The sequence below is a fragment of the Balaenoptera borealis genome, assembly GCF_965194805.1.
Source record: "Balaenoptera borealis genome assembly, chromosome: 17".
In the NCBI taxonomy this organism is placed as follows: domain Eukaryota; kingdom Metazoa; phylum Chordata; class Mammalia; order Artiodactyla; family Balaenopteridae; genus Balaenoptera; species Balaenoptera borealis.
Window position 1 is genome coordinate 62,969,923 of NC_138876.1, and position 25,293 is coordinate 62,995,215.

The window sequence follows — 25,293 nt, forward strand, 5'->3', positions numbered from 1 at the left end:
GTAAGACAGACAAAACTAGACTAAACAGATATTGTTGTTGTTGTCTGAAAAAAATAGACTATATTCAAAATAAGTATCACCTGACCATGTCAAAATGATTGCACGCTGTTTTCAAATGTTAGCTCCTAATACAAAGATTGTAAGGATTCAGTCCATTGGATGAGATGTTGTTTTTAGAAATGATCTGCCTTCTCTGTTCATTCATATCCAATTCGAGAAAGAGGAAATTATTCTGGAATCTTTTTTCTCATTATGGTCTTGATGTGAAATTCATTTCGTGGTTGCTGAGCATCTTGAAGATACAGTGGATGACTGCAACTACATATTCCTCTCTGGTGATTTTACTACAACTGCTCAAATAACAAATGATAAAATGTGTTAGATTGCATGTTATTTATTTTACTTGTCTTAATGTGAATTTACTTAGAGTTTTCAGCAGAAATTGTGTTTTAGAATGTAAAAATAGCATTCTAAAATTCTATAAAACGTGGATAATTCAGAAATAAAAATATAATCTATAAAAATTCATAAACATGGCTCAAATGTATAATAATAAAAATACATAAAAGATGATTTTTATAATATCTTTCTCCTCTATTTAATCTTCTCTGCCCCCACTACATAACATACCTTGAGGTAGACAGAAATAAATTAACTATGTTTAGGTTATCATTTTAAAGAGGCCAGGACCTAGTAGAGAATAATATTTGAACAGGAAATAGAATTGTGACTTCCAGATTTCCATTTTAAGGTCTTAAAGGCTAGTAGGTAACTGTAATTAATGATCAGAATAACAATCATAAATCAAATCCATTCCAAAGAGAAGTTGAGTTTTTCTGACTTAGGCAGGCTTTCTTCCAAAGTTTGAAAGGTTTTTAAAAGTTACTTTACCTGGAAAAATATTTTTATTAGATGGCAACAATTTTACTCATACTCTCTATAGCTTTCCATATCTGAATTGTGATTCTTCTTAAAGCAGAATTTAAAACACATACTTTAGGACATTATTTGCATTTTTATTGATATATGAACATCTCCAGAATAATTTATTTCAGGCCTGTCTAGCATTAGTTTGGGTCTAGAAATGAGGGGCAAGATGGATGACAAGCTCCAGGTAAATCTAGTCCTGAAAATGTAGATCCTGAAATTCTTTGCACTAGTTTTCCATTAAAACACTGCAGTACACGGTCTTGGATAAGTATATGCATTTTCCAACTCATGGCAAACTAATTGCTCCTAGTACAGAAAATGTAACAATATTAGCAGTTGTCTTATAATGCGTTGACTTAAATTTCTGCAGGAAAGAAGATGCTGGCTGGCTAGTAATATTGCGTTGGAACACCCTGGAGTATGCAGATCGTCCTGGCACAGTCTCTAGCGGCAGACTGCCCAGCCCTCACCTTACCCTCATCTGTTCAACACAAAAAGTGAAGGTGTGTCTTTCCGATTTACAGATGACCCCAGACTGAGACACAGAGATGATAAAGACAGAGAGAGAGAGAGAGAGAGAGAGAGAGTGAGAGTGCACAAGAGAATTCCATTGGAAGACCGAACTAGAACTAAAGCATATCACAACTGTTTTCTGGGTTAAATATAAAGGCTTGAGTGGAAGCTTGAAAAGGGAGTGTACATTGAAAGGCTGTGGGAAATTTACATAGAAGAACATCACGGTAAAAATGAATGAGGGTTTTTTTTGTTGGCAGCAAACTCAATAAACCAACAATAAAAAGAGGGGATCCAGTTGCTTGCTTTTTCTGTTGTTAATGTTTTGTTTGTTAATGTTAATGTTGTTAATATTAACAGGGGAAGCATGCCAAGAGAAAAGAAAATGATCATGTCTTGGGAAAACACATTTGGTGCGTGGTCTGTGGTTCTTGTCAGCAGAGGTTTATAGCAAGAAGTACCCACTGGCGCATATCAAGGAGAGATTGCTGCCATGGGGGAGGGTTCTAGAATCAATACTCTACCGGTTTAAAAAGGTGAGACTCTTGTTTAAAAAAGCAAAGACTGAGGATATAACAGCTGTCTTCAAATATATAACAAATTCTTTCTAGAGAAGAGATCAGGCACATTGCTTATAGTGCTTTAAAAAAGCAATAGGAATAATATGCAAGAGTTGTAGAGAGGGAAGTTTTGACAACCCCCAGGGCAGTTTTTTCCCCCTAATTATCATTGCTATGTATCAATGGAAGAGTTTGCCTTACAAGAAGGATATAAGTTTTGTATTACTAGAAATATTCAACAAAGCTTTACAATTTTGCTTCATTTTTTAAAAACAGAACTCCTTTCTAAGATGATGTAGTTTGAAAGTAGAGAGCCTCATATAACATGACTGAAATAGGCCTAAAGAGAGGCATGCTATGGTGTTGCTCTGCTTTTCGTTATCTGGATGTAACGACAGTATTGAGAGGAGAGGAAAGATGCAACAGTCTAGTCTCAGGGAGGTTCTGGCGGGATGCAATGCCTGAAGTGGGATTCCTTGCTTTGGTTACATAAAATAAGATTTATTAAATCTTAATCATCTGGGAGGCTGCACCTGTCATCGTGTACTAGGGAATGTTGTGTATCTTCACCCTCTAGGTAGAACTTTCTGTTGTTAAGTATCTGACATGGAAGCTCTCTCAAGTATTATTATTGGCTGTATTTTTTAAATTTATTTTTGTTCTATTGTATGAAGTCTGTGCTCTTACTTTTAGTGAAAAAGCAATTTTCTGTGGTTCTCAAGAATACCTTATAATACAGCATTCCAAGGCCACTGTTGTCATTGGATTTTCATTCTGCTTGATTATTGCGTCTTCCTTCACTTCATATTAGCTTGATGACTATATTCTGATTCTTTAAAGCAATGTAAATCTAAGCAGTAAATGCAATGTCTCGTCTTACTGGATTCCCCGTACATTAGGTTGAATAACCCTAGGAATTTTGTTGCAGTCGTGTCAAGCCTAATGATGACCTATTCAGCCCTTGCGAACATCATTCAATTACTCATTTCAGCATTGATTTTTCTCATGTTTTTCTTCATGGCATTTAAATGGCTCTCACATCTTTTCTTTTACTGATGCAGAATGCTATATAATGGCAGAGATGCTTTGCTTCCCGATTCATAATGTTACACTCTGCTTCAAATTCTTTTGGAAACAAATTGAGGTATCAATACATAAATAATGCTACACTTATTTTTAATTGAAATTGCTGCCTTCATAGAAATGGTATATTAAAAGAATTTTTACTGAAAAATATTTTGAATGACCTTGTACAATAAAAAAAGATTACCAATGCTCTGTATCAAGAATAAAATTTACCCCAAACAACTTTTCTATAGAAGTATAATGATTAATGGGAAAACAATAGATACACGTAATTTCAAGATCTAACCTTAAAAATAGAAATCATATATCAGTTTCTTAAGAAGAAATTATATTCACACACACTGTGTTTATGAAAGTTGTTTTGGAATAAAAATTCTTTCAACTAAGATCGAATTCATTTACTCACAAAAACTACATTTATTTTTCAGCTGAATGTGACATTATACTCTTCTATAATCTATTTTACCTTCACTTAAGTAGAGGCAAATCTAGTTTTTTCCCAGAGCAGTACCATTTTTCTCCTACCTCTCTTTAGCACACCTCCATTTTACATGAGATATGCACCTTAATATTTTCTGCTCTGTGTTATAAAAACTTCCAGAAATGACATTTAAAAAATTACACTGGCCCATTTAACTTCACCTCCACCAATTGTAAGAAATTACACAAAGAGCTATAGTTTTTACTCTGGAAAAAGGTGGAACTGTTAACTCACTGGATTTGGTTTCATAAATACTAATAATACTTTAAAAAACATTATTAGAACATTTAATCCATCTCCTTTGTAATATACTTTTTCTCCCTTTTAAACTAGGCTTTATACAGTCTCATTTTTAATGTCTCAGTTGAAGGGGCTTTCATAAGCCCTTAAAAGACATCCTGATTTGAATTACTCTTGCTCAGAAAATTATTTCTGATGTTTAACTTACATTCTCCTTTATTCAATTGTAGCTCTTCAGACTATCTTAGAAAATTAATTTTTCTCATAATTCCCCCCTTAAATCATTCTAGGTAATCTCAATATTTCATCTTCCTTAAGCACACAGCGCTCTTTAAATTTGCAGAATATCTAAAGGTGACTAAGATTTCCTTTAATTTTTCATTTTTGACGAAATGATGCAGATGCTTTCATTTAAGCATTATATTTTAATCTCGTAAAAAGGTAAGAAGAATCCCGTAGGACTTTAGAATTTGTCAATTTCCCTGTTTATTTGATATTTCCATTTGGTGTTTAAAACACATCTCAGAATATGGGGCTCAGAATGGAGCAGTGGATCTTCTTCTCTAAGCATGATCCAAAAATAGAAACCTGGACATCACCCTTTCACCTACGCCTTTCCTCAGCCACCTCACACATTCATTCTAACATAAATCCCGCTGTTTGTAACTCCAAAATGTAATCTGCATCCACCCAGATCTTTTCATCTTGACTGACACCGCTGGTTCAGGCCACCACTATGTCTTGTCTTAATTTTCACAGTAGTCTCCTATCTGGTCTCTTTGTTTCCATTCTCAAACTCTTTCTAACTGATTTTTCACAAAGCAGTTGAGTGAGCTTTTTGTAACTTGTGAGTCAGGTCATGTCACTACCCACGTTAAATCTTTCCAAGACTTCCCCTTTGCACCCAGAATAAAATCGGAATTGCTTGGTTTACCAGCTCATGCCTATTTTTCCAACCTCATCTAACATCAGATTCACATTCTCCTCAGCATACCCCCGCACCCACTCCCCCCCACCCCCTAGTAGTGCACAGTACTCTGTTCCAGCCAAACACTTTCCGTATAAGAGTCTTCTTCTTTCTGTTCTTTATGCCTAGAATTCTTTCCCACAATCTCCACATGGCTGACCTTTTTTCCTTCTTTGGGTCTCAGGTACTTACTCAGTGAGTCCTTTTCTATCCACCATAACAAAAGTTGACCTCTCTTATTGTCATATCCTTATTTCATTATAACACCTCTCACAATCTAGAATTATCTTGTGTAATTTCCTTATCTCTTATTTATTTTTACTGATCTGATCTCAGTAGAATATAAGCTTCAGTGCCCAAACCAGCCATTTCTCCAAGGACCCCTGGCTCCTTGTAGTAGGAAATGGTATTTAGAAACCAAGATCTGTGTGCTAGGTGTGCACATTGTTATTGGAGTATCATTATTCCCAGTCCCTCTCAGGGGCTACAGCCACTGTCTATGTAGATCCATGTATATCATATTTACTTCTCTCTTTGTTATTAACAGCCATGGTCTGTATTCTTCAAAAATGTCAAGATCATCTATGACAAATAATGACTGAGGAAATATTCCAGAGTAAAGGAGGTTAAAAAGACATCATGTCTAAAGGTAATGTGTCCTCTTAGAATGGATCCTGGATTGGTAAAAGCTTACAGTTTTTATATACGGTTATTTACTTTTTTGCAGACTTGACACACTTTAAATATGGATTATGGATTAGATAATAATATTGTATACATGTTAAATATCTTGATTTTGCATCATGGTTATGCATGAGAATGTCCTTGTTCTCAGGAAATATACACTGAAACATTAGGGATAAAATGTCCCCGTGTCTGCAACTTACTCTCAAATGAAATGCACACACATCTCACTCCCCTCTGCTCCCCCTGCATCACTCATCTATCAATTGAGAGAACTAGAGAAAGAGAATAAATTACTAACAAATGGGGCAAGTTGTAAATAATTACATCTGAATAAAGGGTATATGAGAGCTCTTGATTTTACATCCTTTTCAATAGGTTTATATAAAAGTAAAAATTTACAAAAAATTTTCAAAATACTCAATATGGTTGCATATTTTTATTTTTTCTATTGACACTGCCTGGAATGATTGAAGTTTGAAACTGCATCTTTTCCCTTTACCAAGTAAAAAGTAAATCAGATAGCTTGAAGTGAATAGCAGCATGTGCAACATGAAAAACTGAATTTTTCTCAGAGGACAAATGATAACAAGATTTGTTAATGCCATTTTTTAGTAATTAAATGGATTTTGTGGTTGCTTTACTCAACCATTAGTAGCTTATCAGGTACAAAACCACATAGAAGAATACTGATGCTTAGTTTTATTTCTTTTCTTTTATAAACAGAAAATCTTCTAAACAGCTGAAACATGCCTAAAGCAATTCCAAGATGACCCAACTCTCCCCAAGTGACTTCTCAAATTCTTAAGCTATTATCTTTTTGTTAAAACCACTTTTCTAACTTTCTCCCAATTATAACGGCCATATAATTGCTAAGCTAAGATTCCTATAGACTATCTCTGTCAAAGGATCAGGATAGGGAATGATAAACCTCTTAACAAAAACTTAATTCTGATTCTTTTCTGAGATTAAGGTATCTTAGCAACCTATGAAACATTTTATCTGCTGATTCCATCATTTTGAGCACTTTGTTGAACCCTTGAATTGACCTTATACCTGTGTGTTTCCCCTCTTGTTGGTTTTGTTGGTCCAGGTTATATAAAATGAGATTGGCAAACAAAAAGCAGTGTGACCACACATGTCTAAATGTATTTAGCCTTTAACACGACAATGGATTGTTTATAAACTTATGAACCAGAATGTTTATTTCTATTCTTTGTCTCCTGGGAATTACACATCCAGGAGCTCTGCTCAATGGGTGGCAGGGATGAGGAATAAGAGCTTGGTTTTAGCTAAAACAAGGATTCGAGATGAATGAAGGGTCAAAGCTAAACACAGCCCGAGTTGCTCTCGCTGAGGCAGGCTGAGCAGTGAAGTATGCGTTGCAGTATAACTTTCAAGAGAATGTTCCCGGTTACACTACGCCAAGATGGGTGACTAATTCTAAGAACATCCAACTTCTCTAAACAAGTTCAAGTATTCTGGCATTGAGTGCTGGGAATACTGGCTGATGGGATCAAAGCAGTACTGGCAATGTTATTAAGAATTTGCTTGTGATACAAATAACTTCACTCACCGTTACTTTCTTCCTATTACCTTCTAGATGTTAGCAAGTGTGGGAGTTTTGCAGATTCCGTCTTTCATCCTCTTTCTTCTCTATCTCTTCTCATTCAAGGTGACCACATCCACTCCTGTGGCCTTAAATAACACCCATCCTCTGGACAGCCTCAGTTTTTTTTCTGTAGCCCAGACCTCTCCAGACTTGAATTCTAGACCCCTATGCAGAAACTTTCTCATAGTTTCCAGGTGGAATATGTAATAAGCATCCAAAACTCAGTATGTCCAAAATGAACTCCTGATTTTAAGTCTTAAAATCTGTGATTCCTTCCACAGATTCCCAGGTTTAATAATGGGTAACTCCATTCTTCCTGTTATCCAGGACAAAATCATTCTTGATGATTTTCTTTTTCTCACATCCCACATGTAGTACTGTTGCAAATACAGAGGCACTGCTTTCAAAATATCCAAAAATCAGAGCACTTTTCATCATCATCATCATTATCACTCTAGTCTGGATAACATGAAGTCTTGCCTGGATTACTGCAGTAGCTACTCACTGATCTCCCTTATTCTACCCTTGTTCTTACAGTCCACGTTGACCACAGCAGCCAGAGTGAGCCTTTTAAAATATGGGTTAGATCATGTGACTCCTTTGTTCAAGTCCCTCTGATGGTTAATCCATATTTTATCTCATTGCTTAGAAGCCCCTGCCTGCTGTGGTCCCCCGCCTATCTGACCTGTCTACTACCCCAACCACAACTCTGTCATTCACTCCATCCTCGTCTCACTTTTTTGCTGTTCCTTAAACAACACAAGCATGCTTCTGCTTTGGCACCTTTGAATTTGCTAATCCCACTGCCTGGGATGCAGCTTCTACATGTTTCTGCCCAGATGGCAGCTTATCAAAGAGTTTTCCCAACCACTCTTATTTAAAGGAGCATCATTTCCATCAATTCTTTATTTTCTTTTTCTTTTTTATTGAATTTTATTTTTTTATACAGCAGGTTCTTATTAGTTACCTATTTTATACATATTAGTGTATATATGTCAATCCCAATCTCCCAATTCATCCCCCCCCCCACACACACTGTTTTCCCCCCTTGGTGTCCATATGTTTGTTCTCTGCATCTGTGTCTCCATTTCTGCCTTACAAACCGGTTCATCTGTACCATTTTTCTAGATTCCACATATATGTGTTAACATACAATATTTTTCTCTGTTTTATTATCTATCATCATTTGTCATTTTTATTTATTTGTTTCTTGTTTTCAATTCCACTGAAACACCTATGAGAAAACACACAGACCTTTGTTTGCTGCTTTCCTCTATACCCTAGGGCAATGTCAGGCATAAGTAGATGCTCACTGAATTAATTTTTCTATGTGGAGGAAGTAGATGTAATAAACTACAAACCTTTGCATATTCTAGATAATATTCTAGAGTGGGTAATTGAAATAAAGATCTGCAATTATTGAGGAAAAGATATGAATTACTTGTTATTTGTGTGGCTTTTTTAAGCTCATCTGTAAAATGGGGACAGTGATATCTTCTTAAACTATTACAAAGGGTTTCTATGAGCATTAAATGAGATAATCTCTGGGAAGCATTTGGATTCTACCTCATATTATAACATCCAGTCTTTATATGATCATCTTGTGCATGAAAAGTCCTTTGTGATTCACTGAATTTCAGATGTCTTATTTTGTCGACATTTTTCCTATCAGTAAAAGATTAACTAACATAAATTTGGAAGGTTCCTTTTAAGAAAACATCACTATTTGCTTTCTCCTATTAGCATTATTATCAATAACCTAGATGAAAAATTTGAAAGTGTGTTACATGTCATAGAGGCTGAAATCCGGGAGGAAGAGCTAATTCACTGAATTATAAAATTAATGTAGAAAGATGTTGATGAACTTGACCGTGGACAAAGATAACATGCTGCCCCAAACAGAAGATATCTATATTTTTGACATCATGTTGGTTATTTTACATGTTATTTTTTTGAGTCTAACAACAAAACTAAACATCTAGATGTTATCATACTCATATTCAAACACTGAAACTGAGTTTCAGAGAAGTTAAGTAACTTTCTTAAGGTCACAGGGCTAATATATGATGTAGACTTGATGCATACGGGTTATTTTCTAACTTTGATGTTCATTCTTTTTCCATTGTGCTGTTAAGATTCACTTTTAAAGTGAAAAAAAAAAATAACAGTCAGATTCAAAATGAGGGTTAAGTAGCAACACAGTTAAAAACTGACATTACCCTTAAGCCATTTGATATGGCTGTCAAAGAATGACTAAACCAAAACTTAGGATGTGTTACTTGATTGATGTATCCATAGAGATTGAGGTGATAACCCAGATCTACACTGTGCTGGTCAAAGCATTTCAGAACTTATGTGTGAATCTGGATGTCATACTTTGAAGGTTATAGAAAGACTGAAAATTATTCTAAGGAATGTAACCAAGATCACTAAAATCCTCACAAAATGTCCTGAGAGAAATGGTTGATGGAATTTGGAATGTGTTAACTAGGGTAGGAGGGGGGAAGAGTCAGAAGTTACTGACAGTCATATAGACCAGAAACTTCAGTCATTCAATATGGATCCAAAAAATAAAAATATGACTATGAGTAGAAGCCACGTTTCTTAGGTGAAATATACTGCTTCAGGTGTCACTGAGTTCTATGCTACTGGAAGAGTTCAAGGGAAAAAAACCCCAGATGATCATAGTAGGGAAGTTTTAAGAGGAATTCACGTATCAAAGGGAAAATTGAACTAGATAAACTTTGGGTGTCTTCCAACAGTTGCATCTCCTGCTGTTAGAAAAGACTCATACTGCATCCACTTGTGGGAGGATTTAGGGCTAGCAGTTAGATATCTATCCCATTCTACTTATAACAATAAATATATACTTAATTAAAATGTTATCTGGATCTCAGCTGAGTCCTTCCTGCTCCCCAAGAGCAGGCTAAAATAGACTTGAACCCCAAATTCTATGCCCTGAGAAAATTCTAAATACAATGTAACATGAATTACTGGAGTGGAAAGTGAGTCAGGAGGAGATGTTTGCATTCTTTTTACTTCCAGGTTTCTGAGCTAGCAGAGAGTTGAAACTAAGTTCTTTTTTCTTTTTTCCCCCAAAAGAAAACAAAAAACACTCCTGCAAACATTAATGAATTTAGTAAGATTTAATAAAATTTAAATGGAAGCAGGTGGAGAGAGGGCAGAGTTTATACTGCAGCAAAGTAACAAAATTGGGCAAAGGGTGTGGCTAATTAAAACCACAAGGTCCTACCAATCACACGGGACTAACTGGCCCTTTAATCCATCTTGGCACACCCTCATAAAACTCAGTGGCCCTTCTCTCTTCTCCTTCTTCCCCAATCTCATCTCTCCTCCTCATTTCCTACCTCAGAATTGCCCTCAGAAGGTCCAATATTTTTCCACTCTTGAAGGTCAGCTTTCCCCAGCTCTCAAACTCTCAAGGAGTCCCTTTTCTCCACATCCTTACCAACACTTGTTATTTGTTTTCTTTTTGATACTAGCCATTCTGACAGATGAGAGGTGATATCTCATTGTGGTTTGACTTGCATTTCCCTGATGATTAGTGATGCTGAACATTTTTTCGTGTTTCTGTTTGCCATCAGTATGTTTTCTTTGAAAAAAAATGTCTATTCAGGTCCTCTGCCCATTTTTTGATCAGGTTTTTTTTAAAACAAATGTAGAGTTGTATCAGTTCTTTGTATATTTTTGATATTAACTCCTTGTAAGATATATTGTTTGTAAATATTTTCCCCATTCTGTAGGCTGCCTTTTTGTTTTGTTGATAATTTCTTTCCGTGTGCAAAGCTTTTCAGTTTGATGTAGTCCAATTAGTTTATTTTTGCTTTTGTTTCCCTTGCCTGAGGAGACATATTCAAAAAAACACTGCTAGGTCCAACATAAAAGAGCATACTGCCTATGGTTTCTTCTAGAATTTTTTTGTTTTCTGGTCTTCATTTAAGTCTTTAATCCATTTTGAATTTATTTCTGTGCATGGGTGAGAGAGTAGTCCAGTTTGATTCTTTGGCATTTAACTGTTCAGTTTTCCAAAAACCATTTATTGAAGAAATTATCTTTTCCCCATGGTATATTCTTCCCTCCTTTGTTGTGGATTAATTGACTATATAAGCATGGGTTTATTTCTGGGCTCTTTACTCTGTTCCATTGATCTATGTGTCTGTCTTTTGTGCAAGTACCATATTGTTTTGATTACTATAGCTTTGTAGTGTAGTTTGTAATCAGGGAGCATGATACTTCCAGCTTTGTTCTTCTTTCTCAAGATTGTGTTGGCTATTTGGGGTCTTTTGCATTTCCATACAAATTTTAGAATTATTTGTTCTACTTTTGTGAAAAATACCATTAGTATTTTGATAGGAAATGCATTGGGTCTGTAGTTTGTTTTGGCAAGTATGGTCGTTTAACAATAGTAATTCTTCCAATCCATCTTTGAAAAGATAAACAAAACTGACAAACCTTTAGCCAGACTCATCAAGCAAAAAAGAGAGAGGGCCCAAATTAGTAAAATCAGAAATAAAAAAGGAGAAGTTACAACTGAAAACACAGAAATACAAAGGAACATAAGAAATTACTATGAACAATTATATACCAATAAAATGGACAGCCTAGACTAAATGGATAAAGTCTAAGAAAGGTACAATCTCCCAGGACTGAAATAGGGAGAAGTAGAAAATATGAACAGACTGATTACCAGTAATAGAATTGAATCTGTAATTTAAAATAAAAAAAAAAAAAAAAGAAACTATCAACAAACAATAATCCAGGATCAGATGGCTTCACGGGTGAATTCTACCAAACATTTAAATGAGTTAAAACGCATCCTTCTCAAACTATTCCAAAAAAACTGCAGAGAAAGAAATGCTTCTGAATTAATTCTACGAGGTTAGCATCACCTTGATACAAAAACCAGACAGAGAACCACAGAAAAAAGAAAATTATAGGCCAGTATCACTGATGAACATAGATGTAAAAATCCTCAACAAAATATTAGCAAACTGAATTCAATAATACAATTGTAATTATCCTCCGCTTTGTGTGTTGCTTACCTAAAAGAGTGGGCCTTAACTAAACTCATCTCTGTCCCTCCTACCCATCTTGTTGTGATTTCTTTTTTATCCCTTTAGTTGTGAAAAATCTTTCCTGCTAGTCTTCAGGTCATTCTCATCAATAGTTGTTCTGTAAATAGTTGTAATTTTGGTGTACCTGTGGGAGAATGTGATCTCTGGATCTTTCTGCTCCACCATCTTGGCCACACCTCCTTAAACTAATTTTTTTAAAAATGCTAAACATCTGAGGAAAGTTTCTGTCAAACTCAATAGTCCAAGATTAAATAGAAAGAGGTAACATAACATAATGATCTGGCAGTAAACAGACCTTGTTTTCATTCTTATTTCAACTTGACTGGCTCTGCCACTTTGTGTAGGTTTCTTAACTTCCCTGATTTTCAATTCTCTTATCTCAAAGTGTGATTAATAACAATGCATTTCTAATGGTGTTGTCTGGATTAAATTAAATAACACATGTAGAGTACTTACATGCTCCTTGTCATGTAGTCGGTGTTCCATAACCATGTTAACTACCATTACTAATAAAGTTTCCTCATTCAAAAATCTTTTTCAATTTTAAAAACTCAATAAAATTTTCATTGTCCACTGAAAATTTAGCTTGAAAGACTTTGAAGAGTGTACTAAGGATATTTACCACCAATATTTTTTCTTCTGCCTATCATTTGCCAAACTGTCACTAAGATTTCTTGAAAATACACTTCAATGGTTTCTGTATTGAAGGCAATTTATTTGACTGGCAGTGTGATAGAGGAACTATTAGTAAAATACATTTTACCAATTTTACAACTCTCTCTGGTAGCATGATATCAAGATTTGATACTGTGATCTTAAATAACAAAGCTGACCTTTGGAAAATTGTAAATTAGAAATTGTATAATTTACTTTCTTTTTGCTAAATCCCTCTTCCAGCCTTAGGCAGAGCTGCAGCCCTGTGCTATTGGCTATGGTAGCCACTGTCACATGTGGCTTATATAGGTTAAAATTAAAATTAATTAAAATTAAAGAAAATTTAAAATTCAGTTACTCAGTTGAACTAGCCACATTTCAAGGGCTGAAAAGCCATGGGACCAGTGACTACTATATTGGAGAGTGTGCAAATAAAACATTTCTATCATTGAAGAACATTCTATTGGCCAGTGTTGTCCAAGACGCAAATAACTTGTATCCTTCCTTCGTCTGGAACCATCAAAACTGCTTCCTGTTCAATGTCATCATTCTAATGCCTTCTTTCTCTGAGATTTCCCTGTCCTTTGTCTTATACTATAAACTAATGGAAAGTCAGGTGCTGAAATGTTAACAGGGAGAGAACTCAGGTTAAGGATTGGCTAACCTTTCATCTTCTACAGCAGTATTTTTCAGAGTGAGGTCCTAGGATAACTGGTATCATAATCAATTGGGATGACTATTTAAATTTCAGATTCTTGGGCCCCTTGTTAAATCTTCTGAATCTGTATTTTAATCCAGGTTCCTCATTCACTGTTATGAAATGTTGAAGTCTGAGAACCTTTGCTGAGAAGAACAAAGGTTCTTGGTATTGGAATCCAATTACCAAGAACCTCATAGTTGAATGTTATCTGCATAAGAATAGGGAGCAATGCCAAGTTTAGGTATCGAAGGAGATATTTTTGGAAAAAGATTATTTTTGTTGCTCCTCAAATCATACAATAGAAAGCCATCTGTACATAGGCTCATTGTGGACTTATTGACTAACATGATTCAATGTAATAAAGCCCACTTGCCCACCAGGAGAATTTTTTAAAAATTGCTCTTGACATGAGGCATTTTCTTTATTAATGTTTTGGAATCATGTTTACTTTTTTGCTTTCATTTTATTTTATTATTTTATTGGGTATAATTGACAAAATCAAAAGATATTTAAAATGTACAATGTGATGATTTGATATATGTATATATTGTGAAAGGGGAAATCATGTTCACCTTTGTAATTTGATTTTATATTTTTTATAATTTGATTTTAAGTCATTTAAAAATTTCCCCTAAGAAGGAAGGAGGCGTTTCTAAAAGAATTTTTTGAAGTAAAAATTAATGAAAATGGAAAAAACAGAGAAAAACAAATAAAAATAGACATTAAATAAAATTGAAAAGTGTTTTATTGGCTAGACAAAAAAGCAAAAAGTCAAAACCAGAAGCAAAACTAAACAATGGAAAATCCTCCAGCAAGTCTCATCAAGGTAAAAAGAGAGTATTATTAAATAATACTAAAAATAAGGAGGGAAAATATATATGTGGATACAGACAATACTTAGATGACTAAAAATAAGACAATCTGGTAGAAAAATAAGCAAAGTTTTGTTTTAAAAGTTATGTTAAAAAGTCTTAAGCAAAGCTTTTATTTTACCAATTATGAAGACTTACAATAAAGCTATAATAATTAAAGCAATGCAATTTGCCACAAATAGACTAGAAGAATAGAATAGAGAACTTAGAAACAAGCCTTCAAAGATGAGGGAGCTTCCTCTAGGACAAAGGTGGCATTGCTAAGTATCAGGGAAAATATGGTATGGAAACAGGTAACTGTCTATCTGGACAAATATAACATGGGATCCCCTAACTTGAACCATAACATAATTCCAGATGAATTAAAATCCTTAATATGAAAAATCAAGTCAGTAAAACAGTGAAAGAAACTAGAAGCAGTTAGAAGAACTACTTTATTTTCCCTTCACCAAATCTATCAACTTGTCTATCTTTGTATCCTGTATTCTGGCTGAATGGATAAGGTCTTCTTTCTTCAAAGTCCAAGTCTTTATTTAGTTATGCACTGGATCTCCCCTCCTCCTGCTAGTCAAGTCTGAATCTCCTCTCTCTCGCCTATCCCACCAATTTCTCACCAATGTGATGAGACACAATAGGCTGAAGAGCAGTCAGCTAAGAAAAAGAAACCCATCCCAGATCTCCTGCTTCCCTTCAGGTTTCTTTCTTTCTTTAAAACAAAATTCATCAAGTTGTCTCCACTTACTCAAACCCCATTCTCTCCCCAAACTCTCCACTCAGATTCTTATTTCCACTTTTTTTTGGAAGCCACTCTTGACAAGATCACCAAAACGTTCATCTGGCCAAGTTCAATGGCATCCTTCAGTCCTTTTTCTCTGTTCTCTCAGCAGCATTTGACATCAGTTGATCACTTTTTACATTGTGTAACACTTTCTTCACCTGGCTCCAGAAGTGGATTTACCTTGGAAGAATAAAGCCTAGACTGCAAAGAATTATGCATTTGTAACTTAAAAAAGAGTTAAACACACACAAATCAATAGCTTTCTTATAATCTAGGAGTAACCACTAAGAAAAAGTAATTAAAATGATGAAAAAGGTAAAATATATGGAAAACACTAAACCTATATGTATTAAAATTGTCATTATTGAAAGATAAAAGAGAATACGTTAATAAATGAACAGTCATACCCCGTCTTGAAGGGTAAAACGTAATAATGTAGAGATGCTAATTCTCCTGAATATTAGTCTATAAATTCTAACTAGTGAGTTGACTCTCAGTTTGTCTTGAAAAAGACTCAAGGAAATTTGGTAATATAATAATAATGAAAAGAGACTTGCTTTGTCAGACATCAAAATATGTTCTAAGTAACATTAATTAAATTATATAGTCAGGTACAGGCAAAAGAAGTCCAGAAACACATGCATTTCTAGATGATAATTCAGTATCTAATAAAAGTGGTGCTTTGAATCAGTGGAAAGGAAAAACTTTGCAAAAATAGTGATAGTTAGCTATGTATTTGGGAACAAATGGAATTAGGATATTATATTACATCACATTTTTTTAAAAAGTCTGTAAGAAATAAAATTATAAAAATACATAAAAAATAGGGGATGAGAACTGTCTGAGTATAATATGAATGTCAGGAAAGCAGAAGAGAAAAAATATTGACAAATTGTCAAAATTGAAAAGTGCCTACTCTGTAAAAGATCCTATAAACAAAATCTAAAAAAAATTAAAGAAAATTTTATCTCAGATGTACGAATATTCATATATTCATTTTTGATGTTTATTTAAATATTTAATACATATTTAATTATAATATTTATAGGTGTATGAATATAAAATAATGAGATAGATAACATCTATTATAAATATATATTATGTAAGTCAGAAAAGTATATTCTACATATATTTGATAAACTGTTACTCTCTCTTATACAGAAATAACTCCTATCTATAGAATAACAAAATAGATAAAAATGAGAAAAAAAATAGAAGCTATTCACTACAGAGAGATATTAAAGGCTGAAAAAACATGGAAAAACCTTTAAACTCATAATGACAGATATATGTTAATAAAACAATATTAAGGTAACTTTTTTGTACATTAAATTGACAAAACATTAAAATTCTGATAATATAGAATGTTAATAAAAGCAGGGAGAAATGTGTAATAATACAGAACATTAGGAGATTCTCAAAACTAACACAATTTAAAATATTCAATCCATTGGTATAGTAATTTCACTTCTAGAAATCCTACAGGTAGAAATACCAATGCAACCACACTTGCAAAAGCAGAAATTAGAGATAATCTAAATGTTTACCAATAAGGGAATGGCTAAATAAATAATTGTATGTCCATGATGAAATACTATTTAACTATGAAACAGAATAGACTTCATGGAAAGATCTCCAGAATGATTGAAAGACCAATGCATAGACAAATAAGGCACAGTATGATCCCTTTTCTGTTATTAAAAGTGGAGTAATAAAATGAACCACATCCCCAACTTTTCCTCATTATTTGGAGACTATTCCAACAGACATCTCAGATATATTCGAAGCATCTTGTCTTTGTATCTATTTAAATCGTATTCCAAACCCTATCCTATTTGTTTTATGAACAATTCAGCCACAGCTGCATTGAGTGGGTCCTGCTCCACCTTCACTGGTTACTGCCCCACATGTGGGAGGAAGATCTAATCTTCGGTCCATCATTGTCAACACTGATCACTTATATTCCAAGCCAGGAATAAACATTTGAAACCTGGTGTCTTTCTGCTTCCCTTGCACAGGTAAGGTAGAGAAATTCATGTAGAATTACAAGAAGTATGGAGCTCTTGTTTAAAGCCATGTTTTCTTAGGGAAACTCATGCAGTTACCCTGGGAAGGCTTGACACTGAGCTTGGAAGGTAGGAATCCCCCTCTTCACTCTCACAAATTCCCCAGATTTCCATCCTTTAGTTTGGGGTAAAATTGTACTCTCTCATTTAATGGACCTCAAAAATTCTCTCTTTTTCTCTAGTTTTTTCAAAGGTACCTAGAAAACTTCTTATATGAGTTAAAATTAGTATATAAGACTAAAGGAAACTGTCTTGGGGCCACTTTTATCCTTGTCACACACACACACACACACAAAATCCTGAAGAAAAAGAACATAAAATATGCATAACTGGCTGAATTGAGAGGTAGGGTATGGGAAGGGGCTGTAGGATGAAAGAGGGGAAAATAGGAAAGATAAACAAATTTGTAATGAATATATCCTCATATTCTGATTGATTATGTGCACAGGAAAAGATCTGGAACAATACCAAATAATTTTAAAAAGAGTTACTTTTGAGTCGTGAGATTAGGGGTGCAGAAAATACCTCTACTTTTAACTTTATATATAACTGTGATATCTGAAATATTTACGAGAATTTGCTACTTTTGTGAATTAGAAAAAAGATTAACTCAAGAAGCAAAATAGATCAAACAAGATGTCTATAAAAATTCAGTTTATGATTCTTAGAGTTATAACCAAGTTAAGGAAACTTCCTAAACTCTAAAATACTGTGCTCACTTAGGTGACGGAGATACAGAGACAAAAGTTTGGATGTTTATTTAAAACAAATTCTTTATTATTATTTGAACTATTTGAAAACTAAAACTCCAGTTATGGAAAAATAGCAATATAACACATATATTTCCGAAGGGTACAATTTTTGGAGATTTTGAAGACCTGGGGCAGGGGAAAAAGCTCAGGCAAAGATCTAGTTCTTTGACAAAAAAATTAATATGCTTTGGGACACTGAGAATTGTACTGAGCCATCTACGTGTTGCTTATTAGTCTGGAGATCGTTAGAGACACAACCAAGCAGGATTCTTACAAGCTAGTCTTGATTTAATTTGGAACAGTTTCTTCTTGTGCAGTAGAATAATGGACTTATAATTTGAGAGCTAGACAGAAGGACATATGCTTGCCTGTGAATCCCGAAGTTCTTTGTTCTAGGAATTAGAAGAGGCAAAGAGCTAAGTAACCAGAGACATTCCCATAAAAGGAGTTGCTCCAGCAGAGGGTAGGGATTTTACAGGTCCTAAACCAAGGACCTGGAACCTCCATGACACTCAGGAACCTGAATCTTAGATATTTTGTTTAGGAAAAGACATATTGTCTCTTAACCTCAAGCAAGTTCATGCCATCCAGTTGGACCATAAGAAGACAAAGCTAAGAAATAAAACCTTGTTTTTAAAGCCCCAACTGACGGTAGTTGAGCAATTGAGTCACCAGTGCAACAAAGGAGAAAAGAGACATACATGACTGACCATGAGTTAACTCAAGTGAATTATTGTCATCAAAATTAAATCAGAAAATTTCATCATTTCAAAAGGAACAAAATAGTAGGATAGTGTAGTCGTATTAACAAAACGCTATCAGATTCCTACTTTTCCAAATACTCGTTTTGCTGCCTAAACTAAGAGCAAAACAAAATTGTTGGCTCTGGGCTCTGCCTCCCTCAGGTCACAATCTGCCTATGAAATGTCGCTTCTCAAAACAACAACAAAATTCAAATGTCACTGCATATTTGGATATTTGCTTGTTGAAAGTTATTTCATAATTAAAAATGTCCCGTTTCCTGGTTCTTAGTATGAGCACTAACATTAATTGAGCATGTCACTGTGCTAAGTCCTTTCTCACTCAACATTCCAAAAGAAAAGTGTGATTTTTATCCCTGTAATACAGATGAGAAAATGGAGGAAAGCTAGGAAATTGTCAGAGTGAAGGGTAAAACTCTGTCTTCTTAACCAGTATTCTATACTAATTCCTCTGAGGTAGTATATGAGTTCGGCTGATATGTACATAAATGAAGATCCTTTGTAAACCTATATATTAAAAAAAAAACTTCTAGGGTTTTCTTGCAATGGTTGGCATAGGGTTTTGCTCATTCTCAATATAGAAGAATTCCTTGTCAATGTACACATACTCATACACACACACACATACACACACACACACACACACACACACACACACTGGAGTACTATCCATGTTTTCCCCCAAAGCTATAGAAAGGTTACCTGATCTAAAAAAAGATATTCAGCTTCACATCTTATGAGATCCTATATAGTTTTAATATCTGTCCTTCCCTGCAGCTATCTCCCAACAATAAACTATACATAGGAATCATAATGTAAGGGGAAAATAAAGATATATAGTGACACCAATGTGTGAAAGCAAAACATCTGGAAATTCAGTGAAAATATTCATAAACTCAGTGAAAAATTCAGTCAAACTTTTTGATATTATGTAGACAAAAGTAAATGAATAGTTAGCTCAGTTGAATAGATGTTTTGGCATTATTTGAAAATAAAATGTCTTAAAGTGTTTTCACTATTGTTTCCAGATTATTCTTTTGTGAATCTGGCCATTTAATAATTTTAGTCTTAGGTCTGTTTACACATAGGTGGGGTATAAATAAATGTTGAAATTTTTGCTCAGTGAATTGTATTCTTCTCAGAGGAACAAGGAATTCCCTCTATATTACCAAGGTTTTCATTCCAAGAGGTATATTTTAGAAGATTGGTCTGGGAATGATGTATGTTTGTAAGATGTTCCTGTATGGTGGTCAATAACTCAAATCACCTGATCATATTGAACAAGTAGATTCCTCTCAAAATACTTTCTTCTTCGCCTATAAGTGAAATAGAACCAGCCCAAGAAAATTTTAGCATGTGGCCTCGAGGTAAAGAAGTTGGTCAAAGACAGAAGGATATCCCAGAGTTGGATCCTGAGGATTGGAAACTGTTGGCCTTGAAAAGAAGTGACGGGGGGAATTTGTCTGGAGGATCCTTTGGGCAGGGTGGCAAGGTCCCACTGAAAGAGAAGAGAAAGACATGTGCCTCCATTCTTTTTTTGTTTTTTGATTTTTTTTTATTTTGATAAAATACATATAATATATAATTTACCATTTTAACCATTTTTAGATGTACAATTCAGTGGCACTAATTATATTCACATTATCGTGCAACCATTACCACTATCAGTCTCCAGAAATTTTTCATCATCTCAAACTCAAACTCCATACCTGTTAATTCCCATTCCTCTCTCCCCTCAGCCCCTGGTCAACACTATTCTACTTTCTGTCTCTATGAATTTGACAACTATAGGTATGTCATGCCATAGACTGAATGTTTTTGTCACCCCCCCTCCCCCGGATTCATATGTTGAAATTCTCATCCCCAATGTGATGGTATTAAGAGGTGGGCCTTTGGTAGGTGATTAGGTCATAAGGGCTCTGCCTGCATGGACTGGATTAGTGCCCTCATAAAAGGGACTCCAGAGAGCTCCTTTGTCCCTTCTGCCATGTGCAGACACAGCAAGAAGACGACTATGAAACTCAGACACTGAATTTTCTAGAACCTTGATACTGGACTTCCTAGCATCCAGAACTGTGAGAAATTAATGTTTGTTGTTTATAAGCCACCAAGTTGATGGTATTTTGTCATAGAAGTCAGAATTGACTAAGACATCATAAAAATGGAGACATACAATATATGTCCTTTTGTGTTTGGCTTATTTCACTTAGTGTAACATTTTCAAGTTTCTTCCCTGGTGTAGCATGTATCAGAATATCATTCCTTTTTTAAGGCTGAATAATATTCCATTGTATGGATATACCACATTTTGTTTATCCATTCATTTGTCAATGGACATTTAGGTTGTTTGCCTCTTTTGGTTATTGTGAATAATGCTACTATAAACACAGGTGTACAAATATCTATCTGAATCCCTGCTTCCAACTCTTTTCAGTATATACCCAGGGTGGTGTTTTTAAATTTTAGAAATTTTAATTGAGATAAACGAATAGAATGGTGCACAAATCATGTGTACAGCTTAATGAACTGTCCTTAAGCAGACATACTCATGTGATCAGAAGGCACATAAAGAAATGGAACCTTACCAGCACCACAAACCCCACCCCTTTCCAGTCCCTGCCCTTCCTCAAGGGCGCCCAACCTCCTGACTATTAGATCAGTCTTGTCTAATTCTGAACTTTATACAAACGGAACCATACAACTTGTACTCATTTTTTTCACTCAGCATTATGTGTGTGCGCTACAATGTTTCTGAGATTAACATTAGGTTTGTGAGATCTCAAAAAAATCCATACTGATACATAATATCCCATTATGTGAATATTGCACAGTTTATATGCTCATCCATGATCAATGAGAATAGTGCTTCCATTCTTAACTCTTTTATTCTCACAAAACACATAGGTGGTTGAGAGTCCTTATAGAGGAAATCAGGGTGTTGGGCTTCAGGTCCTGCCACTTTACTTCTTGTACTATAAGAGAAGAAATTAATGAGGCAACTATATACTTTGTCTTTGAAAAAAGCCATCAATTACCATTGAATTTTCAATCCATATTTGGGGTTCTTTTGATCTGCCAGTACTGCCATTCAGCTGGGGGTTCCTGATGAGTAGAAAAATTCTCTTCCCTTATTTTATCCTTCTCTTAGGGATACTTACCTGGACAATCTAGAAATTGTTCTTTTCCCCTCAGTATTAAAGAGTGATCCAATATTAGTCATTCTATATTTTAATGTCAATGTGGTTTAGAGGTCCTGCCACTGGAGTCGAAGTCCAGAAAACGGAGGTGGGGGGGCAGTGAAGTATTGGGTAGAAGAGTGGGTACCCAGCCTGAGTGGGTATCTCTTGCTTCTTCCATCATAGCCACAGGATTTGTAATTCTTGGCACATTCAGTGGGCTCCTTTTGGCTCAACCCTCCCTCCAAACCTCTTCTCCACTCTATCAACACCAGACCACCACATTCCAGGGTGATTCACCACCTTTTCCTACACGATCATACATGGAGGTATTATAGCCTGTTACTCTAGTTTCTGCTGTCCCTTCTCCCAACCCCCATGACTATGTTGAAGAGCTAGACATTTTCAAACTCATCGTCCAGAATGTCTTCTGCCTTAAATTACTTGTCCCTTAGGGGTGCTCCTCTTGGATGGGTAGCACATGACACAGACCTACTGTTTGCTTTACCAACAGCTATTTTATATTATGGATGATCAAGAAACTCTAGTAATAAGGGATGGAATAAAGGGAGAATGACTAAAAAGCCTCATGCTTTTGGGAAAATTAGATCCAGAGTTTCTGCTCTTAAGGACTTTACCAGTGGACCCTGTTCACGTTGGTTCATCTTGTGTTGATGGCAGTGAGATTCAGCACAAAGAACATGAGTGCCATGAACTGAATTGTATCCCCCCTCAAATTCATTTGTCAAAGCCCTACACTCAGTGTGACTGTATTTGGAGATAGGGCTTTTAGGAGGTAATTAAGTTTAAATAAGATCATAAGAGTGGGAATCTAGTATTGATTGGTGGCTTTATAAAAAGAGGAAGAAAGAGATCTCTCTCTTGTCACCATGAGAGGGCATAGCAAGAAGGTGAACATATGTAAGCCAAGAAGGGAGCCCTCACTGGGAGCCAAATCTACCAGCATCTAATCTTGGACTTCCAAGCCTCCAGAACTGTGATAAATAATTTTTTGTTGCTGAAGCCACTCAGTCTATGGCATTTTGTTATGGCAGTCACAGATGTTTCATACAATGCATCTTAAAACTGGAGCTCTATGCCCTTGAATGAATCACTTACACTCTTTGAGACTTGGTTTTCTAATCTGTAAATTGGCATTAACAATCCTTATTCCACCGAAGTGGCTCGGAGTATCAAGGAGATAACATACCTAAAGTATGATGAATACAGAGTGAATTCTTAAAAGGTTACTTCCTTTCCCCTTCTATCTGTTTTTCTTATCACCTGATCACAACTGTAAAATGTGAAGGGAACCATAATGCCACCCCGACTTTCAATCAGACATAACAATAGCTAAAAAGTACTGAGTACTTATTATGGATGAGACACTGTACCTAACACTTTATTTGCATTATCTTGTTGAGTCCTCAGAGAACAATTTAAAATAAATATTGTTATTCCTCTTAACAGATAAGGAAACTGAGGCTCAGAGGAGACAAGCAAATTGTCGAGTACATAGTTATTATATAGTGGAGCTGGGATTCATATCCACATCCGTCTTACTCCCTGGGCTGTGTTCTTTTTTTTTTTTTTTTAACATTTTTATTGGAGTGTAATTGCTTTACAATGGTGTGTTAGTTTCTGCTGTATAACAAAGTGAATCAGTTATACATATACATATATCCCCATATCTCCTCCCTCTTGCGTCTCCCTCCATCCCACCCTCCCTATCCCACCCTTGTAGCTGGTCACAAAGCACCGAGCTGATCTCCCTGTGCTATGTGGCTGCTTCCCACTAGCTATCTATTTTATATTTGGTAGTGTATATATGTCCATATATACACCACCACTCTCTCACTTTGTCCCAGCTTACCCTTCCCCCTCCCTGTGTCTTCAAGTCCACTCTCTAGTAGGTCTGCGTCTTTATTCCTGTCTTGCCCCTAGGTTCTTCATGACCTTTTTTTTTTTTTTTTTTTTAGATTCCATATATATGTGTTAGCATAAGGTATTGGTTTTTCTCTTTCTGACTTACTTCACTCTGTATGACAGACTCTAGGTCCATCCACCTCACTACAAATAACTCAGTTTCGTTTCTTTTTATGGCTGAGTAATATTCCATTGTATATATGTGCAACGTCTTCTTTATCCATTCATCTGTCGATGGACACTTAGGTTGCTTCCATGTCCTGGCGATTGTAAATAGAGGTGCAATGAACATTGTGATACATGACTCTTTTTGAATTATGGTTTTCTCAGGGTATATGCCCAGTAGTGGGATTGCTGGGTCATATGGCAGTTCTATTTTTAGTTTTTTAAGGAACCTCCATACTGTTCTCCATAGTGGCTGTATCAATTTACATTCCCATCAACAGTGTATGAGGGTTCCCTTTTCTCCACACCCTCTCCAGCATTTACTGTTTGTAGATTTTTTGATGATGCCCATTCTGACCGGTGTGAGATGATATCTCATTGTAGTTTTGATTTGCATTTTTCTAATGGTTAATGATGTTGAGCATTCTTTCATGTGTTTGTTGGCAATCTGTATATCTCCTTTGGAGAAATGTCTATTTAGGTCTTCTGCCCATTTTTGGTTGGGGTTGTTTGTTTTTTTGGTATTGAGCTGCATGAGCTGCTTGTAAATTTTGGAGATTAATCCTGTCAGTTGCTTCATTTGAAAATATTTTCTCCCATTCTGAGGGTTGTCTTTTCATCTTGTTTATGGTTTCCTTCGCTGTGCAAAAGCTTTTAAGTTTCATTAGGTCCCATTTGTTTATTTTTGTTTTTATTTCCATTTCTCTAGGAGGTGAGTCAAAAAGGATCTTGCTGTGATTTATGTCATAGAGTGTTCTGCCTATGTTTTCCTCTAAGAGTTTTATAGTGTCTGGACTTACATTTAGGTCTTTAATCCATTTTGAGTTTATTTTTGTGTATGGTGTTAGGGAATGTTCTAATTTCATTCTTTTACATGTAGCTGTCCAGTTTTCCCAGCACCATTTATTGAAGAGGCTGTCTTTTCTCCATTATATATTCTTGCATCCTTTATCAAAGATAAGGTGACCATATGTACAAATGTTTATCTCTGGGCTTTCTATCCTGTTCCATTGATCTATATTTCTCTTTTTGTGCTAACACCATACTGTGTTGATTACTGTAGCTATGTAGTATAGTCTGAAGTCAGGGAGCCTGATTCCTCCAGCTCGGTTTTTCTTTCTCAAGATTGCTTTGGCTATTCGGGGTCTTTTGTGTTTCCATACAAATTGTGAAATTTTTTGTTCTAGTTCTGTGAAAAAATGCCGATGGTAGTTTGATAGGGATTGCATTGAATCTCTAGATTGCTTTGGGTAGTAGAGTCATTTTCACAATGT

General features: G+C 35.3%; 1 long non-coding RNA gene across 5 annotated transcripts in view; it reads left to right on the plus strand.

The window, feature by feature from the left end:
* Positions 1–11,832, plus strand: part of LOC309614824 — a 60,572-nt gene extending 48,740 nt beyond the window's left edge. For all 5 annotated transcript variants that reach the window (XR_014236391.1, XR_014236392.1, XR_014236393.1 and 2 more), the window contains one exon: positions 1,301–11,832. This is a non-coding gene — a long non-coding RNA (uncharacterized lncRNA). The remainder of the gene's footprint in view (positions 1–1,300) is intronic.
* The last annotated feature ends 13,461 nt before the right edge of the window (positions 11,833–25,293 follow it).